At 35.5% G+C, this 22,638-nt stretch overlaps 1 pseudogene; it reads left to right on the top strand.

Annotated features, from left to right (window-relative positions):
- The first annotated feature begins 1,000 nt into the window (after positions 1-1,000).
- On the top strand, positions 1,001-5,896 carry LOC105683895 (annotated as a pseudogene).
- Positions 5,897-22,638: the final 16,742 nt, after the last annotated feature.

Raw genomic sequence — 22,638 nt, 5'->3', positions numbered from 1 at the left:
GTTAGTGCGTCAATTCTCAACTAATCGTTTTTTGTTTGTTGCTCCTACTTTTTCATTCTGTTTCATTTCGTTCAAGACTGAAAATTTTTAAACGTTGTTGCACACATTTCGGTGATGTCGTGTATTATCAACATTTCAAATGGATATATTTTTAGTTTTCGAGATTTTTCGTTACATCAAATGTGAGTGTCATGTCGTTTTTAGTTGTTCCCGAGGTAAAAGAATATTTTGATGAGACCCTACCATGTATTTTTTGTGAAATTGCAAACAATGTAGTGAGAAATCCGAAACCTAATAAATATATAACCATACAACGTGCAGCTCATCGACGCAAGGATGAAGCCGCTATCCGGTTTGTAAATTTGTTTACTTCTTCTCTTGAAGAACAAACATTTGCGTGGCACGAAATATGTTATAGGCCAGTCAATAGAGCACAAAAAGAGTCGATTTTTGCAATAAAATTGTACAAAGAACGACTCACGCTATGTTTCGGAGAATAGCGCGTAGATGAAAATGTATGTTCCAGGTAGAGGAGAATCGCTCTGAAAATTTGTTAAACTAAGAAGAGAATTGGAAAACCCACAAATGGTTTTTTTACACACCTCGATCAGTGAATTTTCCACCAATAAAAAACTAGAGAAACCGCGAAAGAAACCGTTTGTTCGAAAATTCTTTACTCCGTCCAATTTGAAGCTGGAGAAACAATCTTGCGGTAAATGATAGAAAATAATAAGTAGTTGATCGATGCGTAGAATGGTTTTCGTACGACGCATAGTTTTCGCACAATCGCGTTGTGAACAATAAGAGGGCTCATCTTGTCAAATGCATAAGTTTGAGGAGAGTGGCCTGATTGAAATTCTGTAACGTTTTCGAAAAGTGGAGATTGAAAACTTCCATTCGTCTCCCTTGAATTTTCAAGTGGGAGGTGCAAAATGTCTCGAAAATAGCTTGGCAATGCAATAAAAACTGTACTCTTGGTCAATATACGACCGTTAACGAAATGTTGGAATCTTTTAGAGGACGCTACAAGTTCAAGCAATACATAGCTAACAAACCAGCAAAATATGGTATCAGAATTTACGCACTTGTTGATTCCAGAAAATTTTATACATCAAATTTGAAAATTCATTGTGGCAAACGACCTTTCGGACCGTATCAAAAATCTAATGCCGTTGTCGATGTTATGAACTGTCTTTGTGAACCTATTTGAGATACCGGTCGCAATATCACTTGTGACAATTTTTTCACGTCTATTCCATTAGCAGAAGATTATGTGAAAAATCGTCGCACTACTCTTATAAAGACGATAGGGAAAAATAAAGGAGAATTGCCGCTAGAATTGATTGAATGTAAAAAGCGTGATATTCCTAGCAGCAAGTTCATATTTAATCATTCGTGTACAGTTGTGTCATATGTTCCGAAAAAAAATAAGAATGTTTTTTCGCTTTCACCTCTTCATTCTTCAGATAAAATAGATGTCGATACTGGATCTAAATTAAAACCCGAGATTTTGACATTTTACAACCACACAAAAGCTGGTGTTGATGTGGTTGATCAATTAAAAGCCAAGTATTCTGTTGCCCGAGAAGCACATCGTTGGCCCATGCTCATTTTTTATTAATTCTTGTCTAAATTGTCAGAGATATCCCTATTTGTGTATGAGCAAAAATTATAAAATCGCGGATAAAGTCGGTTTTTGTGAATGAATTTTTTTTTTTTTCTGTATCTAGAAAGTACTCATGGAAGACTACCTTCACGATTTTGTGGCACCATGTGACCATCGTTCGTGCGAAAGTATGGGCAATCCGCGGATTTTGCCTCGTCGCGTATTGTTGCTCAACTATGAAACTAGGTGAGCGAATCTTCGACTATTCTCTGGGAAAGGGATTGAAGTTACTGCTCCATCAATTACAATACTACAAGTTGATTATTCATCAAGTTATTCGAAAAAATCGGAAAATTTTAAAATAAAATTTTTCATCCTCCAAGGTAAAGTACTTAAGATGTTTCCGAGCGACCTTTGAATCCAAATATCAACGAACTTTCAACTCTTGAGCTTGATATATAAAAGAATAGAAATATAGATATATATCTATGATGAAAGTGAAGATCAGGCGTTCGAAAATTTCCCAGAATTTTTCAACTAAATTAGGTTCGATATATCTATGGTATTATCATGCGTTATTGAATTTTCCTCTCATGATTCTGCAACTTTTGTTCCACACATTTTCCAAAAGAATTCTTAGGTTTACAGGTTACCTGTATCATAGCCTGTATCTATCGTTAAAAATTTATGGATACCGTGTATAACATGGCTAATTTTTCTCGGTCACATATCTGTCGGTCAAGTTGAACAGCTACGTCGAATTATTATATCGATCGGTCACCGTAACCAAGTTGACGCCAAATATTAATTTTTTTCAAAAAACCAAACGCCAAAAAATTGCTCACGAATTGCTCTTTCGAAATACACAATTGCTCTACTCCTATAATTAATTGTTAATTAATTAATCGCAATTAAAAAATCAAAATTTTATTCCCTTTTATCTCTAATTGTAAGGACTTTTTTTGATCGTACTTGGTGCCAAAAAATTGCTCATCCTTTTTTCTATCAGTAATGACAATTGTTTTATACATAAAATCGTTTTTAATTAATTAACAATATAAATAATTATTTTGTGCCTTTAAACCTGCGAGTGACAATTGTGACGTCATCGTCGCGACAATTTGTTTGTCGCTTTTATGTGGACAAGCCACAGTGACATATTAGGCTACATGCGTGTACGTCTATGTAAACAAACTCTTAATTGTTATTCTTTTTATTGTTAGACTGAATGTTTAATAATGAAAAAATAATTATTTTTCTAATTGAGAAAGTTTTTCTGTATTGCTGAAATTAAATAGTAAGTTTTTTTTCATAGCATTATCTTTTAGAAATATAGTAAGTCAATTTTCTTTTTTTTTTTATTCAATAGTCATTTTTTATTATAAATCGCAGAAATGATAGATATGTTTCCCTATGTTATAGGTTTTTTTCGGGCATTCAATTATGATTACCTTGAAAAACTGATCAATAACGAACAGGAATAGGACAAGTTCAGAGATCTTGCTCTTAAGAGTAAAGACAATTCAGTTGCTCAAAAACTCCTTACATTTACTGTTGAAGATTTTCATGACACATTTATGGAAGCTATTGAGAAAGTCGGTGCTGAAATCAGCCATGTAAATTAGTGACAGTAAATCTGTGTTTAATGTTGTGCATCTTGGTCTAGTAAAGTCGGTTCTACGGAATAAAGAGTGTAAGGCATAGTCATAGCATTACATATGCCTAGAGCAGACCGCAGACAAGCAATTAATAATTGCTGATATATTGTGTTTAATATAAGAATCATCAAGTCTCATTTTTAGCTCCAGTGCGTCACAACATCCAAGCAAGTAACGTTTGCAAACGTTAACTTGGTATACTAAATTCTATCAAAAAATGTACGTATCTTCATAAACATTACATCAATTCTGACTATAAACTTACTCAGCATGTGTTAATTCCTATTGCTAATTTATTAATATTCTGGTAAATTTTTTCATTTAATCACATAACAGTACATCATAGTAATCATTTCCTGATATATTCAACTCTTTTTTCACTATTTAAACAAAGAAATATTTTGATCCATTTTTAATGTTCACAGTTAATTAATTTTAATATGACTAATTTTTATTTATTTTTAACAGCAACATTGAGGCAGGTATTAGAAGATACAAAATATTTGGTGAAAGCAAGACACACATTAGGATTCCTAGGATTTCTAGAATTTACGGTAGTTTATGTTATGCGAGTTTATCTGTCGGTTCCCTTGTGTCGATAGAATATCAGATGAATTACTCTGATAATGATGATGGCCATGATATTACTGATATCAGCCCAAAAATTACTTCTTTTAATGGTGCATTTGTACCTGTAAGTTTTTTTTCTTTTTTGATAAATAATTCCATCAAATAAAATTATTCAATTGAAGTTTTTAATTAAAGTGAATATTTGAATATAATTTATTTATGAATCATCCGTTTATCTCAGCAGATTCTAGTACATATTAAATTTATTTATTTAACTAGCCATTTTATAGTTATTTAAACATTAATCATCTAGTATTTCTGTAGGAAATTTTAATTTTTAAATGTTGGGCAGAAAAATTAATAGAATTTATTTTTACAGAGTCCAGGAGAGTTCAATTGGGATGATAAGACGCAAGGGATAATACTGGGTTCATTGTTCTTCGTCTATGTAATCACAAATTTTCCAGATGGACAAATGGCTAAAAAAGTCAGGGGTGAATTAATTTACGGTCTAGGTGTATTTATAACTATTTTATTAACCATAGTAAGTCGATTTGCTGCTTACTGGGGTTTTGGTCCGTTTTTAGCAGTAAAAATTGCTGAAGGATTCACTAAGGTATTTTTTATTTGTAATAGTAATACTTTTACCTTTAGTTAAATCTAGCATACGAACTTTCATTTCACTTGAATTTCTATTGTCTCTTGAAATAATTTAATTAATTATGCAAACAATGAAAAATTTTTTTTTGTAATTATTGAATTTTTAAAAAAAATATTAATCATCTATAATTTTTATAATTTATAATTTAAACTATATTTAAATAATCAAATTGACAAAATTAATTAATAATTTCAGGGTGTGACATTTCTTGCAATGTATTCAATGCCTGCACACTGGCTCCTACCATTGGAGCGAAGTAAATTTGCTGTTTTAGTTTATGCAGGTGACTATACTTCAATTAACAATAAGATATTATATAACAACAATAACTAATTAAAACATAAACTTTTTCTTAGGTTCTTATTTTGGTACTGTGATAACGTTACGACTGAGGAGTTATCTATGTTCATTAGAATTCTGGAGCGGTTGGCTGTTAGCTTCTTATCTATTCGAAGCTCTCGGCATCATGGAGTACATATTTTGGGTTTTATTTGTCTTCATCACACCTGTAGAGCACGCTCGTATTGATTACCAGGGAAATTATACATTGAAGCCTGAGTTGAGTCCAGTAACACAGTAATTTTAATTTTAATACTTACATTACTCATTAATTAAATTACAAATTAAAATAAAAATTTTCATTGATCAGGACGAAGATAAAGGCGTTCCATAGCTCGCCGTCCTGATATCAGGGCCGATGTGGGCGATAACAATAACACAATGTGGTCAATCATGGGCCTTTTACACCCTCTTGACTAAGCTCTCTCTTTGACATCTAGAAAGATGCATTCCTCTCAACATTGCCATACTTGACCACCTAGATAATGGGACTAATGATATGTAATTTAGCGGACTCGCTCCTGGAGAAGCGAATCATGCCGGCCATGCTGGTCACTTATATAAGATTTTACCAAAACTTTATTTTAAGCAATCGAATAGTCATTGAATTTTATCATCAGCAAGCAGAACCAATGTACAGAGAATCAGATCATACTCATATAATTGCAATGAATACAGCATTAAATACTAAAGTAAGAGTAAAATATACGGACCGTGGGGCAGTTATCAAAGTTGTAGCTCATGATTTATCGAAAAGTTTAACGCCGTCAATTCACTTTTTATGTCGACCTGGTCACATAACATTCTTTATTCTTGATCATAATGTTAATAACTTTAATAATTATAATGATGATTTATTAATGCATTGAGACACTAGTCTAATACTTTATGTTCAGTAAACAATTGAATAGCGTACTAATGATGAATGTTTAGTTGGTGTTGAGAATTGTTGTTGGTGTTTAATTTATTTTAATGTTTGTTGCTGTGTAATTTATTTAATTATTATGACTTCTTGGGCAGCAGTATCTCATTTTGAAATACTTGAGACAATACAAAAGTTCAAGTTTGAAATTTGTGAAGAAAATGGTAAACTAAAATCTAGGTCCAATCCAATTTGGAAGGAAATTTGTTCTAAATGGAAGTTAGATTCTGGAACTTACCGCATGAAACCTTTAAATCTATATTTTTATATATCACAAAATCGTAATGCTATTTTGACCAGTTATATTAAATCTCGAGATATAAATGATTCTGAGACTGAGGTAGAAGAAACATGTGCGGATGACAAATCATCGTCAGCAAGCGATGATCGTGATTTTCTAGACGATCAAAATGATCCTGATTTTAGTCCCCACACGCAACGGAAAAATCATCCTTGTAAAAACAAGGTATTGAAATTTACTATAAAATTTTCTGCAGAAGTATGGGCCTCTTTGAAACCTATCCAAAAAATAGACAAAAACAATAAACCGTATTTGACATTACAACCAAACTGGACACATACATTAGCAGAATTAATTTATAATGCAACGAAATTGCCTTGTGCATTCAGTTTTCGAAGTAATAAAGTTTTTAGTCTCGACGAGGAAAATAATGAAAGTTCTGAAAAAAATTATAATTATAGAGTTAAAGTGGATGGTTTTTGTGCTGAGAAAAATTGTCGAACGGCAATCTATGGTGAATCGAATTATAATACTCTTGATAAAAATACTGAAATGACACTTATTACTTTAAATACCAAAGAAATTGCTCATTTTAAAAAACGTTATGTATCGAAAGGAAGAAGAACAGAAGTGAAGAACGAGTTAAAAAATAAAAAAAGTACTAAGTACCGAGAGGAATTAATTTTAAAATTCCAGGAATATGGAGATCAAGTGTCACCGCTCATCCCATCAACTAAGGTTTTAAACGGAATAAAACAAGAAGCTGACAACGAAGACTTTGAAATACAGGGTGATTTATGGAAAAATTTGACTAGATTGCGGTACAGTGTTGAATTTTGTTCTACGCTACGACAAACTGGCTACGATAAATTTTTTGCATTTTATTGGAGCATGGAACAAACTGATGTCTACAACGACTTACTTAAACTGAATCCTATAGTTTCTATAGATGCAACTGGAAGTCTTGTTCGAAAAATAAATGATAGTGGACGTCGTTTAAATGGACCAATATTTCTGTATCAAATCGTGACTCATATAGATAATTTAATTGTTCCAGTATGTCAGATGCTTTCGGAACGCCACGACACCAATATTATTACAACTTGGCTTCGAGAATGGATTTCTAGTGGTGCTCACATTCCGCAGGATGTCGTGACAGATATGTCCAAGTCATTACAAAATGCAATTTGCTTAGCGACAAATAATCAAACTTATGGCGAATATCTAGAGTCCTGTTATCAATGTTTAATTGGTAAACAACAGCCCAATAAACACCTATCCGTACATTTTGCGTATATTATACGTATATTCCGTGGATTTTCGGTATCAATATATTATGATATTGATATTACACGTATATGAACATACGTTTATAATGAGAAACAGCAAAACGTATATGGTATTCGTTTTGGAAACAAATTAATACTCTTATCGATTGATAATATACGTTTTTATTATCGAAAGATAAAACGTGTATAATATACGTGACTTAGAGGTTTATTAGGATTAAAATAAACCCATTCAATAAACGTTCTCAGTCAACGATTCTGAACCCGTTCACAGTGTTCCAACAATATACGCTCAAGAACCGTTTAAACGATACGTACGTTTTATTCGCAGTTGATGCGTTTCGTTGACGAATCAGTATTCGTACATGATACGAATCATGGAATCCCGAATCATGGAATTTCAACGTGTCTGCTTATTCGAATAATATATATGTCGATTAAACTTTTTCCATTCAACGATTTTGAACCCGGTCACAATATCCCAACAATATGCGTCCAAGAAACGCATACATGATACGTACGTTTTATTCGTAATTGATGCGTTTCCTTGACGAATCAGTATGCGTACATGATACGCTCCCGAATCATGGAATTTCAACGTGTCTGCTTATTCGAATACTATATACGTCGATTAAACTTTTTCCATTTAACAATTTTGAACCCGGTCACAATATCCCAACAATATACGTCCAAGAAACGCATACATGATACGTACGTTTTATTCGTAGTTGATGCGTTTCCTTGACGAATCAGTATGCGTACATGATACGCTCCCGAATCATGGAATGTCAACGTGTCTGCTTATTCGAATACTATATACGTCGATTAAACTTTTTCCATTTAACAATTTTGAACCCGGTCACAATATCCCAACAATATACGTCCAAGAAACGCATACATGATACGTACGTTTTATTCGTAGTTGATGCGTTTCCTTGACGAATCAGTATGCGTACATGATACGCTCCCGAATCATGGAATGTCAACGTGTCTGCTTATTCGAATATTATATACTGTAACGCATCACATGAAGACCCACGTGATCCGGATAACATGGGGACAATCAGGGTTCCGGTCCCGCCAAGAAAAAGGCCATCAGAGGGCGGCGGGCGGCTGGGCGCCAAACGGAAGATGCGCACAGCGCAAGGCGCAGCTCAAGATGGCGAAATCTAGGGTATAAAAGGCAGCCACCAACCGGGAACGAGGTTGCTCTACCAGCGGTCAGCTGCGAGTCGACACCGGCGCAACTTCACCGTTCAAATTAGCTAGCGAACCAATCTCTCAGATAACCTTATTTCATTACGGCATCGCGCCAACAACCTTTTGTTTGTTAGCACCGCGATATCAATTCGGGGTTATCACCCACACATCTTAAAGTATTGGCAAAGGCCGCTTAAATAGTAAAGATAGTTAAATAAGTTAGCTCAGGGCAGATTAAGAATTTAATTAATAATTTTCGTTTAGTTTCCGCCGTACAATCGGTACAAATTTGCCAAAGAGAACACTTTTGTAAAAACCAGTGTCATCAGACTTCTTGTTTTTTTCTTTAAATAATAATTGTTTTGATTTTTCTTTGTTTGATCATTCTATTTGGCCGCTGTTTTTGGTTTTCTTTTCACCCTGTAACAAAGTTCAGTCCTTAGAGCCAGCTTTGGTGGGGCGAGGCGTACAACAGGCAGTACTGGTTGAGCTATAATTGCAATCCGTATCTGATCTTGTGCTCACCGTTCCCCACCCGAGTCTGAATAGACAGGCACGGAGTGCATAAGTGCTCCCTGCTCTGGAGGGGCTATACGACTCTGGTAGAGCATCGTTTCCATCCGAGTTCGGCAGCCATTCGGCCCAATCTGCCCACATCTCCACGGACAGCCTTGGTCCAACTGTGAGTTGACCCGGGTCTGGTTCCCCCGACGCGGCTCTGGTCCAGTATCGGATCCGAGTCCGTATCCTGCCCACATCCCAGCCCACGAGACGTTGATTACACAAGAAGGAGCCGTAAGTTAAATAAGTAGTGCAAAAAACCCACCACTACCGGCCGTGTCCCACAAGCTCCGCTTAGGGAACGTCCCGGAAAGTTGCAATACGTTGATGACACTTTTGTCATTCAACGATTTTGAACCCGTTCACAGTACCCCAACAATATACGCCTAAGAAACGAATAAATGATGCCTTCGTTTTATTCGTAGTTGCATAATGGTAATTGATGCGTGTCCTTGACCAATCGGTATGCGTATACGATTAGGCAATGACATAGTCGGAGAGCTGGTAACGAGTTTGGGGAAGGTTTTTCAGGCATTTTGAAATTGTAAAAAATTGTATTATATCAATGTTGGTGAATCAGGAATCGAGAGTCTGGAAGAGCGTTTGTGGTTATTTTGCTACTGTGCAGCTTAAATTGAAAATTAGAATAATTCCAAGGTGCCTGAAGGATATTTTTTTTGGATTAATTTTTGGCGAATGTCATAATAGCTGCGCAGTAGCAAAATAACCGCAAACGCTCTTCCAGACTATCGATTCCAGATTCACCAATATTGATATAATACAATTTTTTACAATTTCAAACTGCCTAAAATACCTTCCCCAAATTCGTCACCAGCTCTTGGGCTAACACGTCTCATGTATAGACTCAAACGTAATACGTATGTATACTACTGTTTCAATACGTATGCTATGACGTGTTTTATGTTGCAATTATATATTACGTTCGGAAATAAACGTACGTATACGCCCAGTTTCGGTGGCCAAAGTATTTTTTTAACTAGTACTTCAGCATTAGATATTTCCACGTTTTTGTATCATGGAATTTGAAACTTTCGAAAACAAGAATTTACTCACGAATTGTTCGTTACAATTTTTTTTTATCTCTTGCGACGGAAGGGCATGATAGTTTTTATTGAAAATGAGAGTTAGCAAGTAGATTTCTACTGTGTCACCGAGAAAGTTCTGAAATTTCTAGGGTAGCGTTTATGCCATTTTTTTTATATAATATAATATGTAATTCTTTTCAATTCTTTCTAATTTGTTGAATGAAAAACAAATTGTATCCGTCATACATGTATGCTTTTTTTTTCTTCAACAGTTCTGTAATTATCTTTATAATATACCTATAGACTGACGAAAATTCATGAGTTATGATTATCAGTAAATGAAAAAAATAAAATAAAAAACTGGTTCAAGAATCATCTACCCAAAAAAAAAAAATCAAAATCATGGTAAAGGTCCTTCTGAAAACTTCAGGGTTTTTTTAGTGCATCCAAATCTGTGCAGTATACAAAAACCAAACCGCGTAAAACATACACCCGAACCGAAGATGGAAAGATAGTTGTGTAGGTTTTTATACAAAAAAATTTATCGTTGAAAGAGTGGTTTCAAGCGGCCAGTCCCGATCGATGTTTATTGTTTAGTACGTACTAGATATTGCGCTGGACGAGGCTGCTCACTCTCGGCTCAACCTTCTCTGTCTAACCCAACCACCACAGCTCGCGCCGCTCGGCGTGCCGGTCCCAACGTGCAACCACATGCATCCCAATTGCCATACGCACTACGCAGTAGCGCAGAGCTGAGGCAACACGTGGGATTGATTCGTGCAGTGCATATTTGCCGAAAGTCATATTTTATAAATTAAAGAAGATCAGTGCCTTCAAGTTCCAATACGGTAAGTAATTACACATAATAAATATGGTAAATTAACTGGATTTTCATTTTGAATAAACAAACGGTATTACTATGTTGCAAGATGCAATATTTGGTCTCAAAAATAAACTTGCGATTAGCCTGCCGTGTCTTCTGATAAAATCACGGCATTTTCAGTCACCATTAATGACAAGAAGTATTATTTATTCATGGTAGAAAATTCAGAAATATGTCCTAATATGAACTATTGCTATTGATATACGTTGGCAGTATCAATTGGTATATAAGGGGTATAATGTACGTGTAATGCGTTTAATATACTCACGATATACTAATAGTTCACACTATTGCTACACTGAGAAATGCATATGCGAATATTTGTTATATTTTGTATATTACTAGATCGATGGATCCACTGCCAGTATAAGGGCTGGTACGATATGAATAAATTATTTTTCAATACTTATACCAATTCATACGTATAAAAATACAAATTCGAGATTTTAACGTAATTTTTTCAGTTTATCATTCTCTGGATACATTCATCATAATAACTCGATTTTTTTCAAAATGTTAGTCAAGACGTTATTGCTTAACCCTTCGAGTTCACATGTTCTGGAAATAACGCGCCGGTCACAGGGGGTCGCAATGACCCCAGACATGTTTAAACGATAGCCGCGTTGCCAGTATCGTTCCGAACGACTCATAAGAATTCAGGATATTAGCTTGAACCTTTCAGAATGAGAATATCATGGCTAAAAATTTTTATCAAATTTTCAAAATAGCGAAAAAAAATCAGCAAGGAGGCAATGCGTTAAAAAAAAAAAAAAAAAAAAAAAAATGTCCTCTCTGCGGGCGCCAATAACTTATACTACTTCTAGCTTAAAGTTACACTTGGGGTCATTTTGACCCCGGGTGACCTCGAAGGGTTAATACCATTTAATTATACTATGAATCAGTAGAAATAAGTATTGGAAAATAATTGACGTATATCGTACTAGCCCTTATACTGGCAGTGGATCCATCTAATGATATACAAAATATAACTAATTTCGCATATCCATTTCTCAGTGTATTGATACGTTGGCGGTATAAATCGGTATATAAGGGGTATAATGTACGTATAATACGTTTATTATACTCGCTATATACTAATAATTCACACTATTGCTATCGATCGCGTCGCGTCGGTGGCATAAATTGGTATATATAAGGTGCATATAATGTATACGTATAATGCGTTTATTATACTTATTGTAACAGATTTTGACTATAACTGTTACATACACGGTATCTACAGTAAAATTATTTATTGAACGCAATATTGATGCTATCATATTATTTTATTTCACAAATTCACTGTAAATGAATCATCAGATGTGCGAAAAATTGGTTCTCATGAGAACGTGGGGCGCAAAATAACAGCCAGCAAATTTGAGAACGCGTTTATACGTATAATTTACATTGTCGCAGGATGAATCTTTATGCATTGTTATGGTATACGGCTTGCATCATACGCGATCATCTGTGCGGAACATTCCACGAAGAATAATATATATTATATATATTAATCGTTCTTTTATTTTTGTGCCGTTTTGATTGATTCTCTCGAAATAGGTATATCGTATGATATACGTTCAATACGTAACAAATACACGTTTGACAAGGGGTAGAATACGCGTATCGCTCATAAATTATGACAATTTGCACTTTCTTCCCGCAATAGGCTGAATATTGTGTGTTATTTTTCGGTATCTTCACTAGGTCTTTAGATATTTTCATAGTTCGGTACTCTACCGTAAAATAGTAGATCGGATCAAAACCCATACATGAGCAAGTTCGTAGAATCGTCATCTTGTGAGTGCAAAAAAAAACCCAAGTTATTAATAAAAGATCACAGCTCTCCGGCCTGCTTTTTCATATTCATTGAGATAATGAACATATTTTTTTATGTGTATCCTTGGGTAGTCACACTCATTCTAGGGAAAAGTAACTTCTGAAGGTTAGGAGGTGAATATTTTGTTTTTTTCCAAAATTTGCGACAGTCTTACAGTATATGGGGCATTCCATGCCAAATCACCGAGTTTTTGACCTGACCCTCTTAGATTCGGCTGAAATTTTTTTATCATTTTCTACCCAACCAAAGACATTTTTCAGAATATTTATAGATTTTTTTTCCCAACCCAAGAAAAGTTACGAATTTTTGAAAAAAAACCGCTTTTTTTTTTTAAAAAATGCTAGAACTTTTTGAAAAATCTACTAATTGGGATCGTACCAAATGGAAAATTTTTGTTTTTAGATGTAGTTTTCAGAGAAAAATACGAAAAAATTTTCAGATGTCAGGATCTATGAAATATTTTAGTTTTTTCAATGAAACCGTCATTTTTTCGAGGTCCGAAACTTTCGATTCTCAATTCTTTTGTCTCAAAAAAAAACTTCAACTAATACTGCATTTAACCCCGCCATTCCCAAGTTGTGCTCACTTTACCTTAATTTTTTTTTTTTCGATTAAAAAAAAATTTTTTGAAAATTTGTTTGTTTTACATAAATTTGCACTGAAATTTTTTTGGGTTGCTCGCAAAACCTCCGAGGTTGAATAAAATTGAAGTTTAAAAACTTATCGAACGAATTTTTTATTTTTAAATTAATATTTATTTTTTGTTTTTTAATTTTTTTTTTAATTTAAAAAAAAATTTTTATGATTATTTCGGTTCAATTTTATTTAACCTCGGAGGTTTAACGAGAAACCCGAAAAAATTTCAGTGCAAATTCATGTAAAAAAAAAAAATTTTCAAAAAAAAATTTTTTTCAATCGAAAAAAACAAAATATAAGGTAAAGTGGGCACAACTTGGGAATGGTGGGGTTAAATGCAGTATTAGTTGAAGTTTTTTTTCGGACAAAAGAATTGAGAATCGAATGTTTCGGACCTCGAAAAAATGATGGTTTCATTGAAAAAACTAAAATATTTCATAGATCCTGACATTTGAAAATTTTTTCGTATTTTTTTCTGAAAACTACATCTAAAAACAAAAATTTTCCATTTAGTCCGGTCCCAGTTGGTCGATTTTTGAAAAAGTTCTAGCATTTTTTAAAAAAAGAGCGGTTTTTTTCAAAAATTCGTAACTTTTCTTGGGTTGGGAAAAAAAATTTCAGCCAAATCTAAGAGGGTCGGGTCAAAAACTCGGTGATTTGGCATGGAATGCCCCATATATACTAGGGTGCTTAAAAAAAAATTGTTATTTTTTTTTTCTCTTACCCTCTCAAATTTTTCTATTAAATGTAAAAAAAATCTCACCAAAGACAGGCGCTGTAGCTCAACTCTAAGAGGTCGCTCTTTTAATTTTAGTTTCCCATTTAATTAACATGGGAAAAATTTCTTTTTTATTAAAATTGAATTTACATATAATTAACGCAATTTTTTACAAATAACCATAGTATATTCTTGAAGTTGAGTCTTTGAACTTTCCAAAACTCTATAATAACGCATGATTATCATAACTAAAAGATTAGTTACAGCCATCTGAAAATTACTAAATTCTGGACCAGTCCAAAATTTAGTAATTTTCAGATGGCTGTGACTAATTTTTTAGTTATGATAATCATGCGTTATTATAGAGTTTTGGAAAGTTCAAAGACTCAACTTCAAGAATATACTATGGTTATTTGTAAAAAATTGCGTTAATTATATGTAAATTCAATTTTAATTAAAAAAAAAAATTCCCATGTTAATTAAATGGGGAACTAAAATTAAAAGAGCGACCTCTTACGATTAGAGTTGAGCTACAGCGCCCGTCTTTGGTGGGAATTTTTTTTACATCAAATATAAACATTTAAGAGGGTAAGAACAAAAAATAAAAAATAAATTTTTTTTTTGAAGCACCCTAATATATACGTATGGATGAATGTTCAGCAAGATACAGACAATTAAAAAATCCTTACCATAAAGGCATGGACTTCAATCAAAATTTGCGTTTTTTTCCGAACTTTCATGGGGTAACAAATTTCAAATCATAAATACATCAGGTTTTTCAATGATTTTTCTTTTCTCAGATATTTCCACATTACATTGGCACGAAAAATCATAAGCCCCAATCACTCAGTATAATCTTACTGGACTACGATTTAAATTATTTTATCTCAACTAGACTGCAATCCCAGATCATTGAGAACAAAAACTACACAATGTCACGCAAGTGTACAAAAATATATACCCACAAATACTTGCGCCGTATGCATCGTCGCGAGGTGTTGAAATCTCTTACGGAAAGAACAATATTAAAGCTACAAAATGAAAATAATGGACATTGCGCGTTCGATGAACAAGATCTGAGTTCTTCTAACGACGACAATAGCGATGTATTGAATCGTCCTTGTTCTAGTGCTGACGAAAGTTACCAGATAGACATGATATTTGATAGAGATTCGCAGCATACTGCAAGAGTTGCAAAAGAAGTCCCCCAAAATGAAAATGAAACCTTTATCAATGGATTACGGAAAATAGCATACACAAACAACGCATCTCAAGTAACCATTCAAGAAATAATGAATTTGATTCGGCCAAAATATCCGTTTTTACCACAATCTGCTAGAACGCTCCTCGGGACGCCAAGGACTAGAAAAAATATTTTATTAGATACGGGGAAAATGGTATATTTCGGATTAGAAGCCGGCATTGCACGGAAATTGCACTTTGAATCAAATAACGCTCCGCAAGAAGTTGTAAATATATCGATTGATTGTAACATCGATGGCTTACCGATATTTAAGAGTAGTAGAAGCCAATTTTGGCCTATTCTAGCACGAAGCACGTCTTTGGAGGATCAAAGTCCATTCGCTGTAGCCATTTTCTACGGAACAGAGAAACCGCAGCCGTTGGATTTATTTCTTAAAAATTTTACCGACGAATTAGAAATATTGCAAACGGAAGGGTTTATCTATAATAATCAGCGTTATCGTGTTAAACTTCGATGCTTTTCTTGTGACGCGCCCGCGAGATCAATGCTAAAATCTATTTCATCCCACACTAGCTTTCACGGTTGCGAAAGATGTAAACATAAAGGTATTCGACGCGATCACAATATATTTTATCCAATAACAGAGAAAAAATATGGACGGAGGAAAGATCAAGATTTTCAATCCGGTAAATCATCTAAGCACATCAAGGAAACTAAATCATGCTTAGTTAAGTTGATCGGGCTTGTATCCCAGTTTGTTCTTGATCCCATGCATCTGATATATCTCGGCGTTATGAAGAGATTGATAAAAAAATGTTGGTTGGCTGGGATACGCAAATTTCGATTATCAAAATTGGCTGTTCAAAAGTTAGTTGATGAATTGTTAAATAAATTGAAAGATTTCATTCCAAACGACTTTAGTCGTAAGTGTAGAGGGTTCTCGGAAGTAGACCGATGGAAGGCCACCGAGTATAGACTATTTTTGCTTTATACTGGTCCGGTTTTGATGCGAGAGGTCTTAAGCGAAGAACAATATTCACATTTTATGCTGTTGCACGCTGCTGTATTCATATTAAGTAACAAAATTTTAATATCCCGTTATTTAGAAGTTGCGCGAAAAGCCTTGTCAGATTTTGTTACCAAAGCAGCAGACCTGTATGGTCCAACATTTGTAGTTTATAACGTACACTCTCTGTTACATATTTGCGACGACGTAGCTCTGTATGGAACTCTGGAAGAGTACAGTTGTTTTCCATATGAAAACTTTCTCGGGCACCTGAAAAGACGCATCCGTTCCAAAAAGCAACCTTTGTCTCAAATTTGTAACCGTTTGACAGAAGAGAATCTGATAACGGGTGCTGAAATCCCCAAAACTTTAGAATATACTGCGAAAGGCATTAAATACACAGCCAACGATTGTGATTCATTTCAATGCAAAACTTTAATCGCCAGAGACTTCATCATTTCAACTGAACAACCAGATAATATCGTTGTCGTGCACAGACAAATTTGCAGTATAAAGACAATCAACTTCATTGCAGGGAAATACAAGTTTATCGGAATACCTTTCATGTACGTGCAAAATTTATACGAAGAACCAATTCCTTCATCTAAATTGGTAATATACTTCGTTAGAGGATCCCGCAACCCTATCACTTTTTCTATCACTGATATTTCACATAAATGTATATGTCTTCCATATAGAAATGGTTACTCTGTGTTTCCCTTATTACATCAAAAAAAATGATCGTGGGTCTATTTAAATAACAGTAAATCAAACTATAATATCTGTCCATACTGTAATATTTTATTTTATTATTACTTTATATGATCTCATAGCTCGTAGTATCAATCAATGTATATTATTTATTCCCTTTTTTAAATACTATTTTTCCTGGCGTTCATTATGAACATGATTTAAATAATGCTTCGGTCCTCTTGAGGTACAAATAGACTGGTCAATAAATAATGAGACGCCATCAAATCACAATATAAATGAATAACAAGTATAAGTAGAATAAGTAACAAACGAATAATGTAAAGTAACGAGTAAAATACTCTATGTGTATAAATAAAATAAGCGACACGTAACGGGTATTGAATAAAGTACAAAATAAATGAACGCGTGCTAAAAGTGTATATGATAAAAATAAACAATGAAATAGTAAGAACGGGATATAAATATAACACAGCACCATAAAAATCACAATCGTTAAAAATCCTATGTTCAGCTCGATCTCCCTGGCGTATTAACATTTATTGAATATATATATATATGCGAAACTTATCTTAATTATAACGTGCGATGCTCACAACTGCCCAGGGAGAAGAGACGGATCTTAATTTCGCCTTTCGGCACCTTCCTCCTAATTCCCCCCTACTCCTACCTATCTCTTTCTCTTTCCATGTTTTTCCTTTTTCAATCAGTCATGTTTGACCCGTTACATCATCCCCCTTTGCATGGAGCGCACTTGTCAAGCTGCATGCACAATCTTTTCCTATCTTTGACGTCATATTCTTACTTAAACAATACAATATAATTACTTACATACTAACAAAAAGAACATTGACTACCCTACAACTACAAACTAATTATTCGCCTAGACAGTAGCGGCGTTTGGAGGTAGGTGCGACTTGTCTGCGTGTTGAGTAGCCTGATAATACATTCGCAAGCTTGCACGATTATATGTCCCTCTGACCTTGTTTTGGTCATCTCGTTCCGCTAACACAAACGCGTTACCACCAACTGTTTTAATAATTCGATATGGACCCTCAAACAAGTGAAAGAATTTGTGTGTCACTCTTTCTATGGCATTCGATTGGTGAGGCACTCGCAGCAGAACCAAATCACCATTCGTCAACTGGATTCGGCTCTTAGTTTTTTGTTGCCCTTTCCTTTGATTAAAACATTTCTCAAGACGCTCCTTTGCCAACATAATCTTTACCTCATGAGCTTGCTCAATTGCTGGTGGATACTCAACAATTTCCCTTATTTTCTCTTGCGGATTAGTTCCAAAGTGCAGTTCATGCGGACAAAATCCCGTACCGTGGTGTGTCGTTACATTGAACAATGTTTCTATTTTAGGGACGTATTTGACCCACTTCGTATGTTGCTCCGCACAAAATGTTCGAAAGAATCTGCCTAACTCACGCATTACCCTTTCTGCGGGGTTAGACTGAGGGTGTCGTATGGAGGAGTATGTTACTTTAATATTGTGTTTTTCTAATTCATTTTTCCATATCGGCGATGTGAATTGCGTTCCGTGATCCGACAATATGCACTCAGGTTTACCCCTTTTTTTTATGTAATCGTCAATAATTTTCTTTAAAGTTACACGGGTCGTAGCCTTCTTCATTGGGTATAGAGTAACTAGTTTGGAAAACGCGTCTATTGTTACAAAAATATATGCCACTCCCCCGATCGAGGCAGGAAGAGGCCCATAATAGTCTACTGTTAATAACTGATTTGGTTTATCGGCTTTTACCATCTGAAATTCGCCCTCCATCTTGATTGTTAGATGTTTTACCCTCTGGCATAAATCACACGTTATAATATACTTCTTTACATCTCGTGTCATTCCTCTCCAATAATAGTATTGCTGTAAATATTTTTCCGTTTTATATATCCCTACATGACCGAGCTTGCTGTGTGTTGAACTGACTATTAAATGTTGCATTGACTTCGGGACCGCTATTTGCCAACTTTGTGCATCTTTGTTTTGATGAAACCATATTCCGTTATAATTCTGAAACCTGACCCTATCATCCCCCTCGCACGATCTACGGATGAACTTGTTCAATTCTAGATCCTGCGACTGTTCAGTAGCCAGTTTCTTGAATTGCTTACGGAGTATCGGATCTATCTCTAATTGGCACGCTGCTACAATCGCTTGTACACTGGACGTCTCTCCGTAGCATGCAAAATATGCATCAATATCTGCGATGACTAGTTTGTCCGTCACTTCTTCGCTGAACCGGCCACTTGGGTTCCTACTGAAAAAATCTGCGACGATGTTATCACTTCCCTTACAATATTTAACCGTGAACGTGTACTCTTGTAAGATCAGACTCCATCTACTTAGCCTCGCAGTCTGATAAGGTGTAGTATTTAAAAATGTTAAGCCTTTATGATCCGTTATTACCTCAAAGCGCGTTCCGACTAGGTATATTCTAAATTTTGACACCGCATAAATAATCGCCAACAACTCTTTTTCCGTCGTGGTATAGTTTCTTTCTGCTGGAATCAAACCCCTGCTGACTAGTGAAATAATCCGTTCATGGTTTTCGTCATCGATTTGAAATAATATGCCGCTAATTCCTTTGTCGGATGCATCTGTTTGTACCTTAAATTCTTTATTCGGTAACACGTGACTTAACGTCACTACTTTTGTGAAATTTGATTTTAATGAAATAAATGCTTGGTTATGTGATGGTGTCCAGATCCATTTGGCATCTTTCTTTAATAATTCGCGGAATGGTTCTACTAATCTAGAATGCGCAATACTAAACTGCCTATAATAATTACATATACCTAAAAATCTCTGCAACTGGACCTTGCTATTTGGAGGTTCAAAATTTTGTATTATTTTCAAACGGTCTTCATCTGGAAAAATGCCTTGAGACGTGAGAGTAAATCCTAGAAATGGTACCGATTTCCGGACGAACAACGATTTCGTGAGGCGTAATGTGAAATTATTTTGATACAAAACTTTGAAAAGTTGATCCAAATGAGCAAGATGTTCGTCGAATGTTTTAGATGTAACCAATAGGTCGTCTATGTAATAAGTCAGAAAATTTTGCAACCTATCACCAAGCGCTAGACTCATCGCACGAATGAATCCACTCCCCGCAGTTTTCAAACCAAATGGGATTCTTGTAAATTGATAAAGACTGGAACCATGGAGAAACGCCGTGTAAGGCCGCGATTCTTTTGACAATGGGACCTGCCAGTATCCATGCGTTAAATCCAGGGTAGTGAAATACGTCATGCCATGGTGCTTTTGCATAATCTCGCTAATTATGGGTGGAGACTCGTTATCTCCATCGATTGCATCATTTAGAAATCTCGCGTCTAAACACAGCCTAACCGCTCCTGTCTTCTTTTTTACTACTCGCAACGGATTGCAAAACGGGCTCACTGAACGTTCTATAACGCCTGCTTCCAGCATCTGCCTAATCTCTTCATCCACCGATTCCCTAAGCGACATCGGTACCGGGTAAGATCGTCGTACAAATGTTTTATCTTTCGATAGCCGAATTTTATGTTCATATGAGGTTACGCAACCCGGTTTGTCCGAAAAGAGAATTTTATGGCGTAAAATGGTCTCGACTATTTGATGTTTCTGATTCTCAGTTAATCCTATCAGCTCTCGCGCGATCGCATGCAACTCCTCGAAGAATCTTACGTCCTTTTCTGGCGTTTGTTTGACTAATTCCTTTACATCAATATTCGTCTCTAAAATCATTTTCTGATTCGGGTCTCGTATTCTTTGTAAATCATGTGACACGTCATCTACATTATCCTTACGTACTAAATCATTCCGTCCATTGACTTCGTTAATATTAATATTCGTCTCTACAATTGACTTCTGATTCGGGTTTTGCCTTTTTCGCAAATCATATGACACGTCATCTACCTTATCTCTACATGCTAAATTGCTGCGTTGGTTAATTTCGTTCTCTTCGCGAACAATGCGGAGATGTGTGATTTGTCCGTTTTTTGTGGACTCTAAATTCTCCGGGGTGTTGCACTCGAAAAGGATCGACCGTCGATTCACTTCACATCCGTCTAACCACATTCTATTGTTTGCGTAGTCGATAACCGCTCGGTTTCTTTCTAGCCAATCGTTTCCTAATATCATATCGGACGTTAAAAAGGGAATTACTAAGAAAATTTGCTTAAAATGTTGTGCTTCAATGTCAAATTCTACAAGTACTTGGCGTCGTACCGTCGTCGTTTTGCTACCAATGGCGGGGGTTGTATACACGTTACTTACTGGGAATTCGCTTAATACTATCTCATGGGCTATGTTCTTATATGTCAATTCAGAAATACATGTTACCTGACTGCCCGTATCAATCAGAGCGTGCATGGTTTTGCCAGCGACATGAACTACGGCATGTGGGCATGCTTTTATGGTTACGCGAGCTCTTCCTTCACCGATTTATCTCCTTCCACCTCATTGGATAGGTCCTCAACAAAGTCAAAAAATTTTCGGGACGTTACCGGACCACGTTGTAACGCACCCGCTTCTAGTTTAAATGTTCGCACGAATTGCTATCTGATCTTTGATTTTGGTAAGCTGGTCTACTTTCGGTGTTATTGAACTGATAGTAATGCATCCTGGCGCCGTCATTGATTCTGGGCGGGGGAAACCTGGTGTATGCAACTACCATACGGTCTTGGTTTGAATATGAGGGCCTATTTTGTTGTACAACTGCTACCTGTTCTGCTTGACTTTGGCGCACTCGCCAATTTCCATCCCCCCGATTTTGACGTGGTCTCTGTGCCTGATATCTTTGGTATCCCCTCGAAGCTTGCCAATTTTGTTTGTCTCGCGCCTCTGCGACCGTGATATTGCTCAAATTTGCTGATCGTATATTTTTATTGCCGCTATTCTGACCCTGATTATTATAATGATGACCATTGACCCTGCCTGATTCTCGCTTTTCATATTCTTCGTGAACCTCATCCAACTGTGACAGGACTTGCACAACCAAATTTGTATTTGCCAGATCTACCGTGGCCAATGCCGTTCTAACTCGCGATGGCAGTTGTTGCGCAATTAAATAATTGATTTCATATGTTGGAAGTTTCGGTTGGAAATGTCTTGTGTCCCTCAGTTGTTTGTAAAAATATGTTAGCAACGAACCGTCTTGTTGCCTATATCGACGTGACAACCACTGGTTCTTGAATCTGACTTGAACCGGAATGGAATAAAATTCTGCCTCGAATGCTAACCTAAATGCCTCATAATCGTTTATTATACCTTTTGTCACCTCATACCATATTTTGACTCTTCCCTCTAGAATACTTTCAATTACTAACAGTCGGTGGTCACCGCGAACATTCTTATATTTAAAATACCTCTCAAGATCTTCCAAAAAGTCCACAGGGTGGCCATTTTCGCTAAATTTGGGTACCTTCACGTCTATGTGCAAGTATTGCAAGTGCTTTACTAAACCACTCACCACCTGATCATTGTCCGGAATTTGTATTTGAGGTTGATCAGCTTGGCTTTGCTGTATCATTTCTAACCGAGTT

Source organism: Athalia rosae, chromosome 7 (genome assembly GCF_917208135.1).
Source record: "Athalia rosae chromosome 7, iyAthRosa1.1, whole genome shotgun sequence".
NCBI classification, from domain to species: domain Eukaryota; kingdom Metazoa; phylum Arthropoda; class Insecta; order Hymenoptera; family Athaliidae; genus Athalia; species Athalia rosae.
This window is presented reverse-complemented; position numbering and strand designations above follow the sequence as displayed.